Source organism: Melanerpes formicivorus, unplaced genomic scaffold, assembly GCF_026170545.1.
Source record: "Melanerpes formicivorus ecotype bairdi unplaced genomic scaffold, bMelFor1.0.p_v2 SCAF_6, whole genome shotgun sequence".
Taxonomy (NCBI): domain Eukaryota; kingdom Metazoa; phylum Chordata; class Aves; order Piciformes; family Picidae; genus Melanerpes; species Melanerpes formicivorus.
The window spans coordinates 12,957,008-12,968,850 of record NW_027142358.1 but is presented as its reverse complement, the minus strand read 5'-3'; the positions used below and the strand labels follow the sequence as shown (position 1 = coordinate 12,968,850).

At 42.1% G+C, this 11,843-nt stretch overlaps 1 protein-coding gene across 1 annotated transcript in view; it reads left to right on the top strand.

Moving 5' to 3' along the window:
* Window positions 1-9,658: 9,658 nt before the first annotated feature.
* Window positions 9,659-11,843, top strand: part of SORBS1 (sorbin and SH3 domain containing 1) — a 174,818-nt gene continuing 172,633 nt past the window's right edge. The window contains exons 1-2 of the mRNA XM_068139764.1: window positions 9,659-9,899; window positions 10,816-10,834. The gene's annotated coding sequence lies outside the window, so the exon portion shown is untranslated. The remainder of the gene's footprint in view (window positions 9,900-10,815; window positions 10,835-11,843) is intronic.

Below are 11,843 nucleotides of genomic sequence, written 5' to 3'. Positions count from 1 at the left end.
CCAGAATGAAGCCTTAAGTTTTGACTTAAGCTAATAAAGGCATTACAATCTGAAGTTTCTGCTAGACCTTGCCATGGTGCCAGTAGTGGCTTGCCTAAAATCTGAGTCCTGGTATTGTCCAAGTACTGACTATTTATCCTGTTACTACATCCCTCTTACTTTTTATTTTTGTATGCCCATTTTCCTGTCTCAGTATTGCTCAAAGCAAAAGAAATGAAATGAAGTGAATGAACTTTGTGTAAAAGTACTAGAATTAACATCATATGTGGCATGTCACCAAAGCAATTTTGCTATGTAATAATAACTTGACTTTTCTTTCTCTTCCCTAACAGTAGTAACACATATTGGTGTATGTGTAAGAAAGCATTGTTGTGTTTCAGGAGTATACACAGTTTTATAAACATTTAGAAATGCAAGAAAAAGAAATTTACAGAGGTGTGCAGCATAAAATTAATCAGGAAGCAATAAAGTCTTTCCCAATCTTCATACTATGCTTTGCGTGCCCTATTGGGGCCCCTGGGACACTGCAATTCAGTGTTGACAAACACTTTTGGAGAGGCCTTTCTTTCTCAACCCATCATGTTCTTGAGGATGAAGGAATATCAGGTGCATAAACCCACCAGGGTCTTGTTCAGCACATAGTTCACAAAATGTTTCAGGCCAGAGCTGTTGCTAGCTTCATGCCAGAGGTTTGGAAGACCTTTTGACTCCCTCTCCTTCCCTGCTTGAGCCTTGAGACTTTTTGGCAACACAAACCGCTCACTCTACGCTCCCGCTGCTGTGACTCAAAGGTATGACAAAACATTTCAGAGCATAATCATGGAGTGTGTTGCTAGCATCAGGTTTCAACGTGTTCACAAGTATTGCACCATCAAAAATGCTGGCATCAATGGCAGGAGTTGTACCTTGAAGCTGAAAGCTGATCTACAGTGGAGCCATCAGATCACCATGCCTTTTTGCATTGCATTTTCTTCTACAAACCTTCTGTGCATGTACCAAACTCATGAATGGCTTGGGGGGTGAGTGTGTTTATTTTTCTGCAGCACTAGGAAACCAGCGATAGTCTTTCTCTACTATATGCAGTTAACTTTCCGTAGCCACCAAGGACCTGTTACCAGCTCATGCTACAATGAAGTAACACATGAATGGATTAAGTTTTCCAAGAGCACATTCATTATAATCATCATGTCATGATATAATCATGTTTATCATAACAGCTAACATTCAGGGAAATTAAATGCTCAGTGGAAGGCAGAGCAATTTCTTTAAGTTTTGTAGCTTCAAGAGTCATGCATGATGATGTTCACAATGTGTCATGATTTTCACGTATTGTGTGGCATGGGAACAAGAATATACTTATGTACATACATGGATTTTCAAACAAACTTCAAGCAGCCATGAAGAATGTAAAGGCCTTGTACTAAACTGATTACTAAAAGCAGACTACCCGTGACAGCTTGACTCAGAAGTTAACATTCCCAGCTTCAGGTAGATTGGTCAAAAAACCAAAAAAACTTGGAATTACTTTATTCTGTCCCTGGAATTATACAGGTTTCATGTTAAATGTCAACCCGTTAGGATAAAAGGCTGTCCTGGTGGGAAATAGTCTTTTGGAAGTTTGGGAATAGAGAAGGACATTGCAGCGCTAAACAAGAATCATGGAATGATTTAGTTTAGAAAAGACTTTGAAGATCATTGTGTCCAGCCATAAACCCAGCACTATCAATCCACAACTGAACCAGGCCCCTAAGCACCACATCTACACATCGTTTAAATACATTTAGGGATGGTGACTCATCCACTTCTCTGGGAAGCCTATTTGGTGAAGAAATTTTCCTGATATCTAATCTAAACCTCCTCTGATGTTACTTGAGGCCATTTTCCTCTTGTCTTGTTATCTGGAAGAAGAGACCAACACTCAACTTGCTACAACCTCCTTTCAGGTAGTTATAAAGAACAATAAGGTCTCCCCTGAATCTCCCTTTCTTCAGGCTGAACAACCCCAGTTCTCTCAGCTGCTCCTCATAAGATTCATGCTGTAGACCATTTGCCAGTTTCATTGCCCTTCTTTGGATATGCTCCAGCGCCTCAGAAACCTTGTAGCTGAGAGGCCCAAAATTGAATGCAGTATTTGAGGCGTGACCTCACCTGTGCTGAGTACAGAGGTAGCATTGTATGGGGTTGTTGTGACCTAAGGGCAGGACCTGGCACTTGGCCTTCTGGAACCTCATACTTTTGTCCTTGGCTTATTTCTCTAGCCTGTCCAGATCCCTCTGTAGACCCTTCCTACTCTCAAGCAAATCAACACTCCTTTCCAGTTTAGTGTCATCTGCAAACTTACTGAGAATACACTCATTGCCTTCATCCAGATAATTGACAAAGATTTTAAAGAGAACTGGCCCCCTAATAGAGCTCTGGAGAACAGCACCTGTAGTCACAAGTGGTAGCCACCAATTGTATTTAACTCCCTTGTCCATCACTATTTGAGCTTAGCCATCCAGGCAGTTTTTCACCCAGCAAAGAATATGCCCATCCAAGCCATAAGCAGCTGGTTTCTCCAGGGGATGCTGTAGGAAATGGTGCCAAAGGCTTTACTAAAGAGTAGGTAAACAACATGCACAGAAATACAGGCAGAAAGCAAATTAAATCTCAGCAGAGAATAAGTGCTTTGTTACTCTCCCAAACTGCTTTCAAGGCTTCAGTTTTAGATTCCACACACCTCTTGAGTTGTTTCTTTACCTATCTTTTGGTTAAACCACCTATAAAGAAATGCAAAGGTGGCACAAACCCTGGAAGAAATACCAGAGATTTCTCAGATCTCTGTGGCTTGATTTGCATTTAAAATAAAAAACTAGGTATTTTACCCAAAGCCTTTGGCCTGAAATAGCTTTGAATGAAAGCAAAAAATCAATCATCACCTGTTCTTTTGCTCTTGCATTTCTCCATGTTCGATCTCTCTAAACCTACATTTTTTCAGCAACATTCTCTGTTCTTCCATGAGTGGAAGTGAAGAAATTGTCCAGAGCCACAGACTATTTATGCTTTCTTAAGGTAGGAATAATATCAAATCTTGGTAAGGGGGATAACAGGAAAGGCAGTTAGTATGAACAAGGTATTCTTATAGGTAATCATAGGCATTGCATAGTCTTATTGATTACTTAGCATTTTCTTCACTAGTTACTTTTGAGATCTGGCTCTCTATGCATTACACAAGCTTAAGTTTCCAGGTAGATAAAGATACTTTGCTACGTGTAGAGATAGATGGAAAAAGTCTCCCTACTGATGAAGCTTGTTGTTCCCTCTGTCAGATCTCACCCCTCTTTAGAAGGGGATTAGAGATGAGAACATACCAGTAAAAGAAAAAATATGTTTCAAATTGCTTAACCCAAAACTTGAAATACACCTAGGACACTGTTCAGACCCCTTTAATGTCGTTATTAGATCATAAACATTTTCATCTGTTGTCAGAACTACTCTTCACAATGATCCATTTATGGAAAGCATTTCAGGTTTAGAAATTTTTGCAATTTGTATGGAAAACTTTATTTAAACATTATCTATATCTTATCAGGGAATACACCATTACCTGTTAAAATGATGAGCTGTGTTTAACTAAAAAAGATGGCTTTATGAGAGTGTGTGTCTGTGTTAACAGATATAAATGACCCTGCATAGACTGCCAAAGAAGAATGGGTTGTAGAAATGGCAGAAACATATGCCCACACACCCTGTCCCAGCTGCACAGTAAGACATTCCTTTTGAGGCAGGAAGGATTTCTTGCATATATGGTCTACAATAGACTCGGACAAATAAGAACTTTCTTGACTTTCTGCAGCAGAGATGGTATAGGCTGTGATGGTGGAAGACAGAGAAGCAAAAGTCAAACTTTATCTCTGACCAGCAAGAGAAGTGTTAAACTAGCATTCAGAGCTGTCCTTCCTTCTGGGATTTGGAATATTACAACAGATGCCAAGGTTATCTTTGTCCTATCTCTCCAGTAAGGCTCTAGAGCAAGTGCAAACAGAAGGCTGCTTTCTTTCCTTTTTACTATCCATATCAATAGTTCTTTACAATGGTTCAATTTATATTATTAAGAATAAAGGTAGAGGGACTCTCTGGAGACTCTAAAATGGTTTAAAATTAACTCAGAGTCTTTGAGGACAAATGCAGGCTGCACATTGAATGAGTGCAAATTTTTTTTCTAAAGGATTTCCAGAAGACAGTGCTGTCTTGACCTCTTCTGTATTGTCTGGGAACCTTCAGCATTTACCAAAATCCCTGAGCTGCTCAATATAACTCATAACTGAACCTTTCCACAGTGTCATTTCTCCACTTCCCTTGTTTGTCTGTGCAAAGGTGGTATAAATCACCATAATCCTGGTATAACAACTTGTAATGATTCTGACACAAAATATAAGGCAGTGCTGCCTAGTGGATAGACGATGAAATTTGGACTAAGAAAACCCAGTATCTCTGCTCTGCCATTGGTTTGTGGTGTGACCAAGGTTGTATTGCCATTCTCTGCCTCAGTTTCTCCACAGGCAATTAATTCATTCTGCATTTGTTTACTGTGGATATGAATGGTGGTCTGTGATGTAAATAAGGTGGATTCTGGCTTTTAGTGTGGTTCCCCCCTCACCCTGTACGTTTGGCCCACATTCTTGATAGCTTTTTACTTCATGCCATGATTTCCACTCTGCATTTTTCATACAAGACGAAGTATGAGAGGACTCCTTGGTAGCCCATGTGCATTAGCCAAGATACAGTATTGACAGAAAAAGCAGGGTGGTGAAGATCCAGGCCATTTATCCTGACAGCAGAAACAAATGTGTCTAACTTTTGCCCTACTATTTACTCAAGCTGAAAACAAAACAATAGAGATGGGAAAAGATCTGAAAGAGCTGTCATAGAACAAGTGCACCATGCCGATAATTTGAAGGATTAAGGACCCCAAGCTGTATGTACTGACACAATAGCCAGGGCCATCCTGTTCACTGGCTTCACGGATTAGAGGGATGTTTCATATGATTCTGGTTTTCTTTTCAACTCTGGTTGAACAAACATAGCCTGTGTGCTTGCAAATCCCTTGTTAGCAATGCAAAAAGTCAGTACAATTTCCCTTTCACTACACTCTGTGATTTTACTTTTGGAAAATGTTGCAGTTGCTCTGTCTGGATGCCTTCACAGAATCATCATGACTTTGTGTCTGGTTTAAGTAGTGTGATGATGGCTGGTGGGATCCTAGAAGGGGGGCCTAGAGTCAGTATACCTGCATTGAGGCTGTGACACTGAGACTAACCTCAGTTACCAGACTTGATTTGCTTGTCTAAGCTGCTGTCTTAAAAAGTGGGGTAGTTCACCCTTGAAGTGCACTTTTGCTCTGATTGTGGAAATGGCAGTGCTATGGAAGGTTTATCTGGATTTGAATCAATTTTAATTCCTCTCAGATCCATGTTATCATGCTACTAGCAAGCTCTGTCCCATCCATTTCTGGTGCCACCTAACACAGGGGATACCCATCCCCGCACTAAATGGCAGCAGTGCAAAGATCTCATGTGTGCCTCCTCTAACATAACCTAGAGGCACAGCTTGGTCAATATGATAAACTGAGGGAAGATAATCACAGAAGTCCCTCAGACTTAATTAAGTTAGGAGTATTTGTGCCTGTATGCTTATTACATATGAACATTTTTTATGAAGAATCTAGCAAGCTACATGGTTTGTGGGAGCACTGAAAAATTCCAAAACGGCTCCTGGAACCAGCATTTGGACTCAAATGCTAGCTGTCTAGTGAAGCATTACTCTTTTTGTTAAAACTCGCAGTTCACAATTTCAGTGGAAAGGTACGGGAAGCATATGTGCAGTGTAGCCAAAGTCTTCCCAGTAAGAAGGATTCTGAGATACTTTTGAGTGCTTTTTGTCTGTGTTGCCCCATATTCCATTTATCTCTGTTTTCTCACACCAGTTATTTAGCCATTGCATTTATCTTGTTTCAGTGAGGGTGTTTAGATTAGCATTAAAATTCCAAAGCACCAGGGTAATGTCTCAGTGTGGTGCAGTCTTTGTATCTGCACACAGGACGAACCCTTTAAAGAGAGGGATGTTTGTCGATTGATATTACTGTGAAGGTTATTAGATGGTTGTTCTTACAGGCCTCTAATCTGAATTATCAGCAGTTTTGGCTTCCTTCTTGTACTTGGGCTCATAAGACATCATTCAAGAGAAGAACAGAGTTAAGTCCTTGCTCTCTGGGGCAGTTTGCTGAAGGCATGATCACTGGGGGGAATATTCTCTCACTCAGCTTGAGCTGCCTCTGCATTCTGGATTCTAACCAGTAACTTTGTGATAGATTTGCTCTCTCTGGTAACACAGACCCTTTCAGGAAGTGCTGAGTTCAATTCCTAATGAAATGACTGGCACTGTTACATACTTGGGTTCATGCTCTCAAGTTCATGTACCATCTTAGCCTGACTGTTATCTTATTGGTGTGGCTGCCAGTAACGTAACAGTCAGTTACATGTGGTTTTTAATACAGCAGGGGCACAAGGAGGAAGGCAAACTTCCTGCTTTGGAGCAGAGTAGGAAGATGGGGTATTTCAGGAGACAAATGCTTGCTATCTGCAAAATCACTTAGCCGATGGGCATTTGTAAAGTTACCTGCTGACAGCAGTAAGGTACAAAGCCCTCTCCTTTTACAGAAGAAATGCTGGCTTCTTGCAGATAGGCTGAGTATAGTTTGATGGAGTTTTTATCTATATGAGCCAAATAGTGTATTGTTTCTTTTTAAAGTATTTGCTCTTATTTAGTGGATGTTCAGGAAAGCTCAACAAGTTTTGAAAATTGGGGTTTGTATGTAAGTAAGCTTTCATTTAAAATCATAGCTTCTCCACAGTCTGACTTGCAGTTGCATGCTGCTGTGGGGGGGACTACATTGCTGGCCATGTCAGTGCTAGGCTTGTATACATAACAGACCTGACTCTGTTGCAAGTGGTAAAGACCTTCATTCATGCATTGCCTGTGATCTTGTCTATTCATTTGTAGTGCTTCACAGGGTCCATAAGCCAATTGTATAATCTTTCTAAGGATAACAGGAGTGGTATTTTAACAGTATAGACAAAAATATAGAATCATAGAATTATTTCTGTTGGAAAAGACCTCTAAGATCATCAAGTCCAATCATCAGTCTAATACCAACATGACCATTAAACCATGTCCTAAAGTGCCATGTCTACATGTTTTTTGAATAAGAGGACTAAGACCTCTTGTACTGAGAGATGCTAATGTGGTAGAAAGGACACAGCAGCTTTACTTTGTGCTGCTGATGGATCTGTCTGATAGATCAGCTCATCCTGCTAAGTGTCAGTATGCCTTTTCCACGAGACAGCATAGAACAGAGCAGCTGTTCTAGATTGGTGGATTAACATTCCTGGGTCTAGGTACAAACTAGCAAATCCTCAATTCACCTAAATTAAAGGTACTCAAATTAGTCCTTAGAAACACTGTATCAAGAACGAAGACAGGCAAACAACCATTACAGACAGTGAACAGGTCAGAAGAGGCCAAGGCTACAATGATTAACTGGCTGTCTACATACTTTGCATCCTCGGATCTGCCGCTTTTGCATGGAGATGTGTATACACGCTCACACACATATCACAGAATCACCAGGGTTGGAAGAGACCTCAAAGATCATCAAGTCCAACCTGTCACCACAGACCTCATGACTAGACCATGGCACCAAGTGCCACATCTAATCCCCTCTTGAACACCTCCAGGGATGGTGACTCCACCACCTCCCTGGGCAGCCCATTCCAATGGCGAACGACTCTCTCAGTGAAGAACTTTTTCCTCACCTCAAGCCTGAACTTCCCCTGGTGCAGCTTGAGACTGTCCTCTTGTTCTGGTGCTGGTTGCTTGAGAGAAGAGACCAACTCCCTCCTGGCTGCAACCACCCTTCAGTAGTTGTAGACAGCAATAAGGTCTCCAGGCTAAACAATCCCAGCTCCCTCAGCCTCTCCTCATAGGGCTTGTGCTCAAGGCCTCTCAACAGCCTCATTGCCCTTCTCTGGACACGTTCAAGTGTCTCGATGTCCTTCTTAAACTGAGGGGCCCAGAACTGGACACTACTCAAGGTGCGGCCTAACCAACGCAGAGTACAGGGGCACAATGAATTCCCTGCTCCTGCTGGCCACACTATTCTTGATGCACTTTTGCACTTTAGGAACTCTCCAAATTGAAATTGATCATTTCAGCTATTAGGTCAGCCCCAGGCATTGCTTTGAGTAATTCTCACAGACTGCTATTCTTATGATGCAGGGATTTTTAAAAATTTTTTTTTTGAGGGGTAGGAATATCAATAAATAAAATGTCAACACTTCCCCTTGATGCTATTCAGCCTGGGTAATATCAGGTTTTATGCCTAAATGTGTTCAATGGTTTTGGCAGGACACCATGAATTTTATCACCCTTCTCTCTGTCAGATGAGAGAGAAACAAACATTTTTATTTTTTTCTGGCCAAGCTGGATTTCAGGTTTGAAATATCCTGGCTGTGCATTCTGCTTGGAGATGATGGTCATGTTCCTCTCTCCTGGGGATTACAGGAAGCAGAGGGCTGCTCGAGATCATCGCTACAAACTTCCGGTCCCCATCTGGAAGGCAGCTACTCTGCCTTTTGTATGTATTCATCTCTCTGAAATGAAGGAGATTTTCCCAGCTGCCCTTGAGAGGCTAGTATGCCTTTTAGAGAGAGTGAAGTTTGGTGCTAAACTTCCTTTGTGTCTTCTGGCAATTGGAGACAAAATACATTTGATCTTTTCTCAAACTTAATTTACAAACTGAGATCTATATTAATTTATTTTGCCAATTGCTTTGAATTATTTGGTGATATTTTTGATTTGTGGGTAGTATTCAAATAAAGGCAAGTAAACTAGATTGCTATGGCTGTCAGTATACGAAGGACAAAAATAACTTTGAAGATAAAAAAGAAAATAGGACTGTTACTGCCAAAGACAAAAAAGAATACAAGATGTCACGACAGTCCCAACAGGATGAAATTCCCTCTGTGTCCACTGTGCTTTCTCCTTACACAAAGGCAGCACAGTCAGGCCTTATGTGCATTGGTACCTTTAACTGTTTTGTGCAAAGTCTCTTGAGTACAGACTGGCTTCCCTTCACTTTCGTGGGGCACTTAAACTGATCCACGAGTAGTGCCCTGGGCGTTAATGAAGCCGAAATGGCAACATTAATCCCACGCAAGGCAGGGTGAATGAGACAAGGATTTGTTCGTGATTTTCCCTCTCCTCTATTTGATCTTTTCCAGATGAAGCATTGAGTGGTTTACCAAGCACAGTCGTCTCTTCCCCTTTCATTCATCTCTTCCTTCTTACTTCCCTGTTATTTATATAGCGTACAATCGGTACAACGATGGCTGAGCTGAAAATCCCTTCATTTACCGCTTGCTAAGCCTTGTACCTATCCGCACCGATGAACGGCTTTCCCAACCCTTAATCTTTAGCAAATTTCACCACCCCCGGCGCCAACAACGACCCACACACGTAACAGGTCGGACGAGGGGCTGTCGCATCCCCCCCGCTGCCGGTCTGCCAGCGGGGCGGCCACCTCTCCGCTCATGCTTTCCTCGGGGCTGGGTTTGATTTATGTTACAGAACCGATATCACAGGCCTTTTTTTTTCCCTCTCCTTTTTTTTCCTGTCGCGCTGGCGAACAGGGCTCGCTGGCAGCCGGCGCCGAGCGGGTGGTTCCCGCGCCGCTGCCGGGCTGGGGGCGGTGCCCAGCGGCGGCCGCCGCCTGCCTGGGTAGCCGCGGCGGCACGGCCCGGGCGAGCGGGGCTGCGGCGTCCCGTGTTGGCGGGTACGGAGGCTGCCTCTGCGTCCCCAAGGTAAGCTCCTCTCCGCGTTTAACTTTTGGGAACAGCCGGGGCTTCCGCAGCTGCTGCAGCCGGTCAATCCCCGCTTCCGCAGTGAAAATCGCCTTGGCTCCATTTTATTCTTGCGATTATTTATACCCATAAGGACTAGGTGTTCTTTAAAGGGCCATTATGCCGTGGGATATTAGCGCCTCTCTTTTCTTTCTAGTATCTGGAGATACGGTCCATGTTACACCACAATTTTTGCAAGCTTTTATTCAAGCCTTATTTGCAGGTAAAATCGATTGCAGATAGAGAAGTAGATTTGGGAATGAGTTTCTCCTGCATGTAAATAGAAATGTTATTTTTCTGTCAGTGGGAAGGGGGAGCAGAATACAAGGTTTTAAATGAGAGAAAATGCATTTTCTGTGTGCTCCGGGACTCAACAAACTAAGCGAATCTGGTATGGGGAGTCTGTATCTCCTTGTCCCAAGAGACCTAAACCCAGGTTGTATGCATTACGGTTGTTCATTCATCAGCGGCTGCAGATAATGCAATTACCAAGTCAGCGGCGCATGGTTGCTGCCCTGCGTGTGATGTGCGGAGAACACTGTACTTTAGGAAGCCAGCACTTGCTGTAGTTTGAATAAAACAGAACCTAGGAATGGCAGGGAATGGAACCATTTGGTCTTTAAGTGGAGAAGTGGCTACTGGTTAGTCTTGCTCTGTTGTTTCTGAAGGTTCATTTTGCGTGTTTCTATGCAGAGGTGTAAATACCTTGCAATCTTTTCATAAGAAATTCAGGAGTATAAAATAATTGGCAGCAGCTCGAGGTATCACAAGTGCCTGATGAATGTTAGATGGTTTAGATGCCTGACAAACCATAGTACTTTTAATTAAATCCTATCACAGAAAGGATTTAATTTAGGTTTAATTTTTTTATTTACAGATCAGATTCTGCAGCCCTGGTATGGCCACCTCTCTCCAAAGGTGTCTTGGAAAGGGTGGTGGTGGGGGGGAAATATCACCAGCATGATCACCATGGCCACAACTGTATCTTATTTATTTATTTATTAGGCTATTAGGGTAATGAAGAAAAGCCATGCTTGCCCTGCTGTGCAGATCTCATTTCAGCAAAACTGCCTGTGCTCCTGCTGTTACCCATGTTTGATTTTTAACCAGTAAATGCTATGGTAGCCACATCTCCTTGTATCCACATATCCATTTGTTGTACCCTTCGAATGAAGGAGATCAGAGTGGAGCCCAGGTGATTGTTGGTGGGATTTGCTATAAGCAGAATGTGCTTTTTACTCTTCTTCCTAAAGATCAGTGTTTGCATACTTGCAGTTGCTTAGTTGCTGCTTTGTTGTTATTCTTGGTACTGCTGTTACTGCTGCTGTTCTGGAGCAATATTTGGTACATTAGTGTTTCATTTGTATGGATTGTGCTAATGATCTTTTTTTTTCTGTTGTATTTGTTGCTGTCACGTCACGAGAAGCAATAGTATCTGTCCTCTACCTAGAAAGTACAGGAAGGCAACGGAGGTTTAGCTTGCTCAAGGTTACTAGCAGTGTTAATATCTCGACTGGTAGAGGTTGGACCATGGTGGTTCTGCTGGATGTATACTTGTACAGAAAAGGTGTCTGTGTCACATTAGTGTAGCTGAAGACTCCCTTTTCTTTTGTGCTCCCCTCTTACTGTTTGGTAAGCATACTTATTATCATCAAATAGGAGTAATTATTTTAAAAGAGAATCCTGTTTTACAAAGCAAATATTGACTGATAGTACCATAAAAAATATAACCAGTGCTATTCAGGCAGTCAAAACACAGCAAGCGTGCCCTTTTTGGACTACATCAGGTATTTTGTAAACAGAAACACATGCATAAGCACAAGATCAAGCCTTAACTGTCTACAAGAAGAAACAGTGCCTAGTAAGTTTCACATGCCCAGAAGGCTGTCTCAAAAGTCAGGAAGG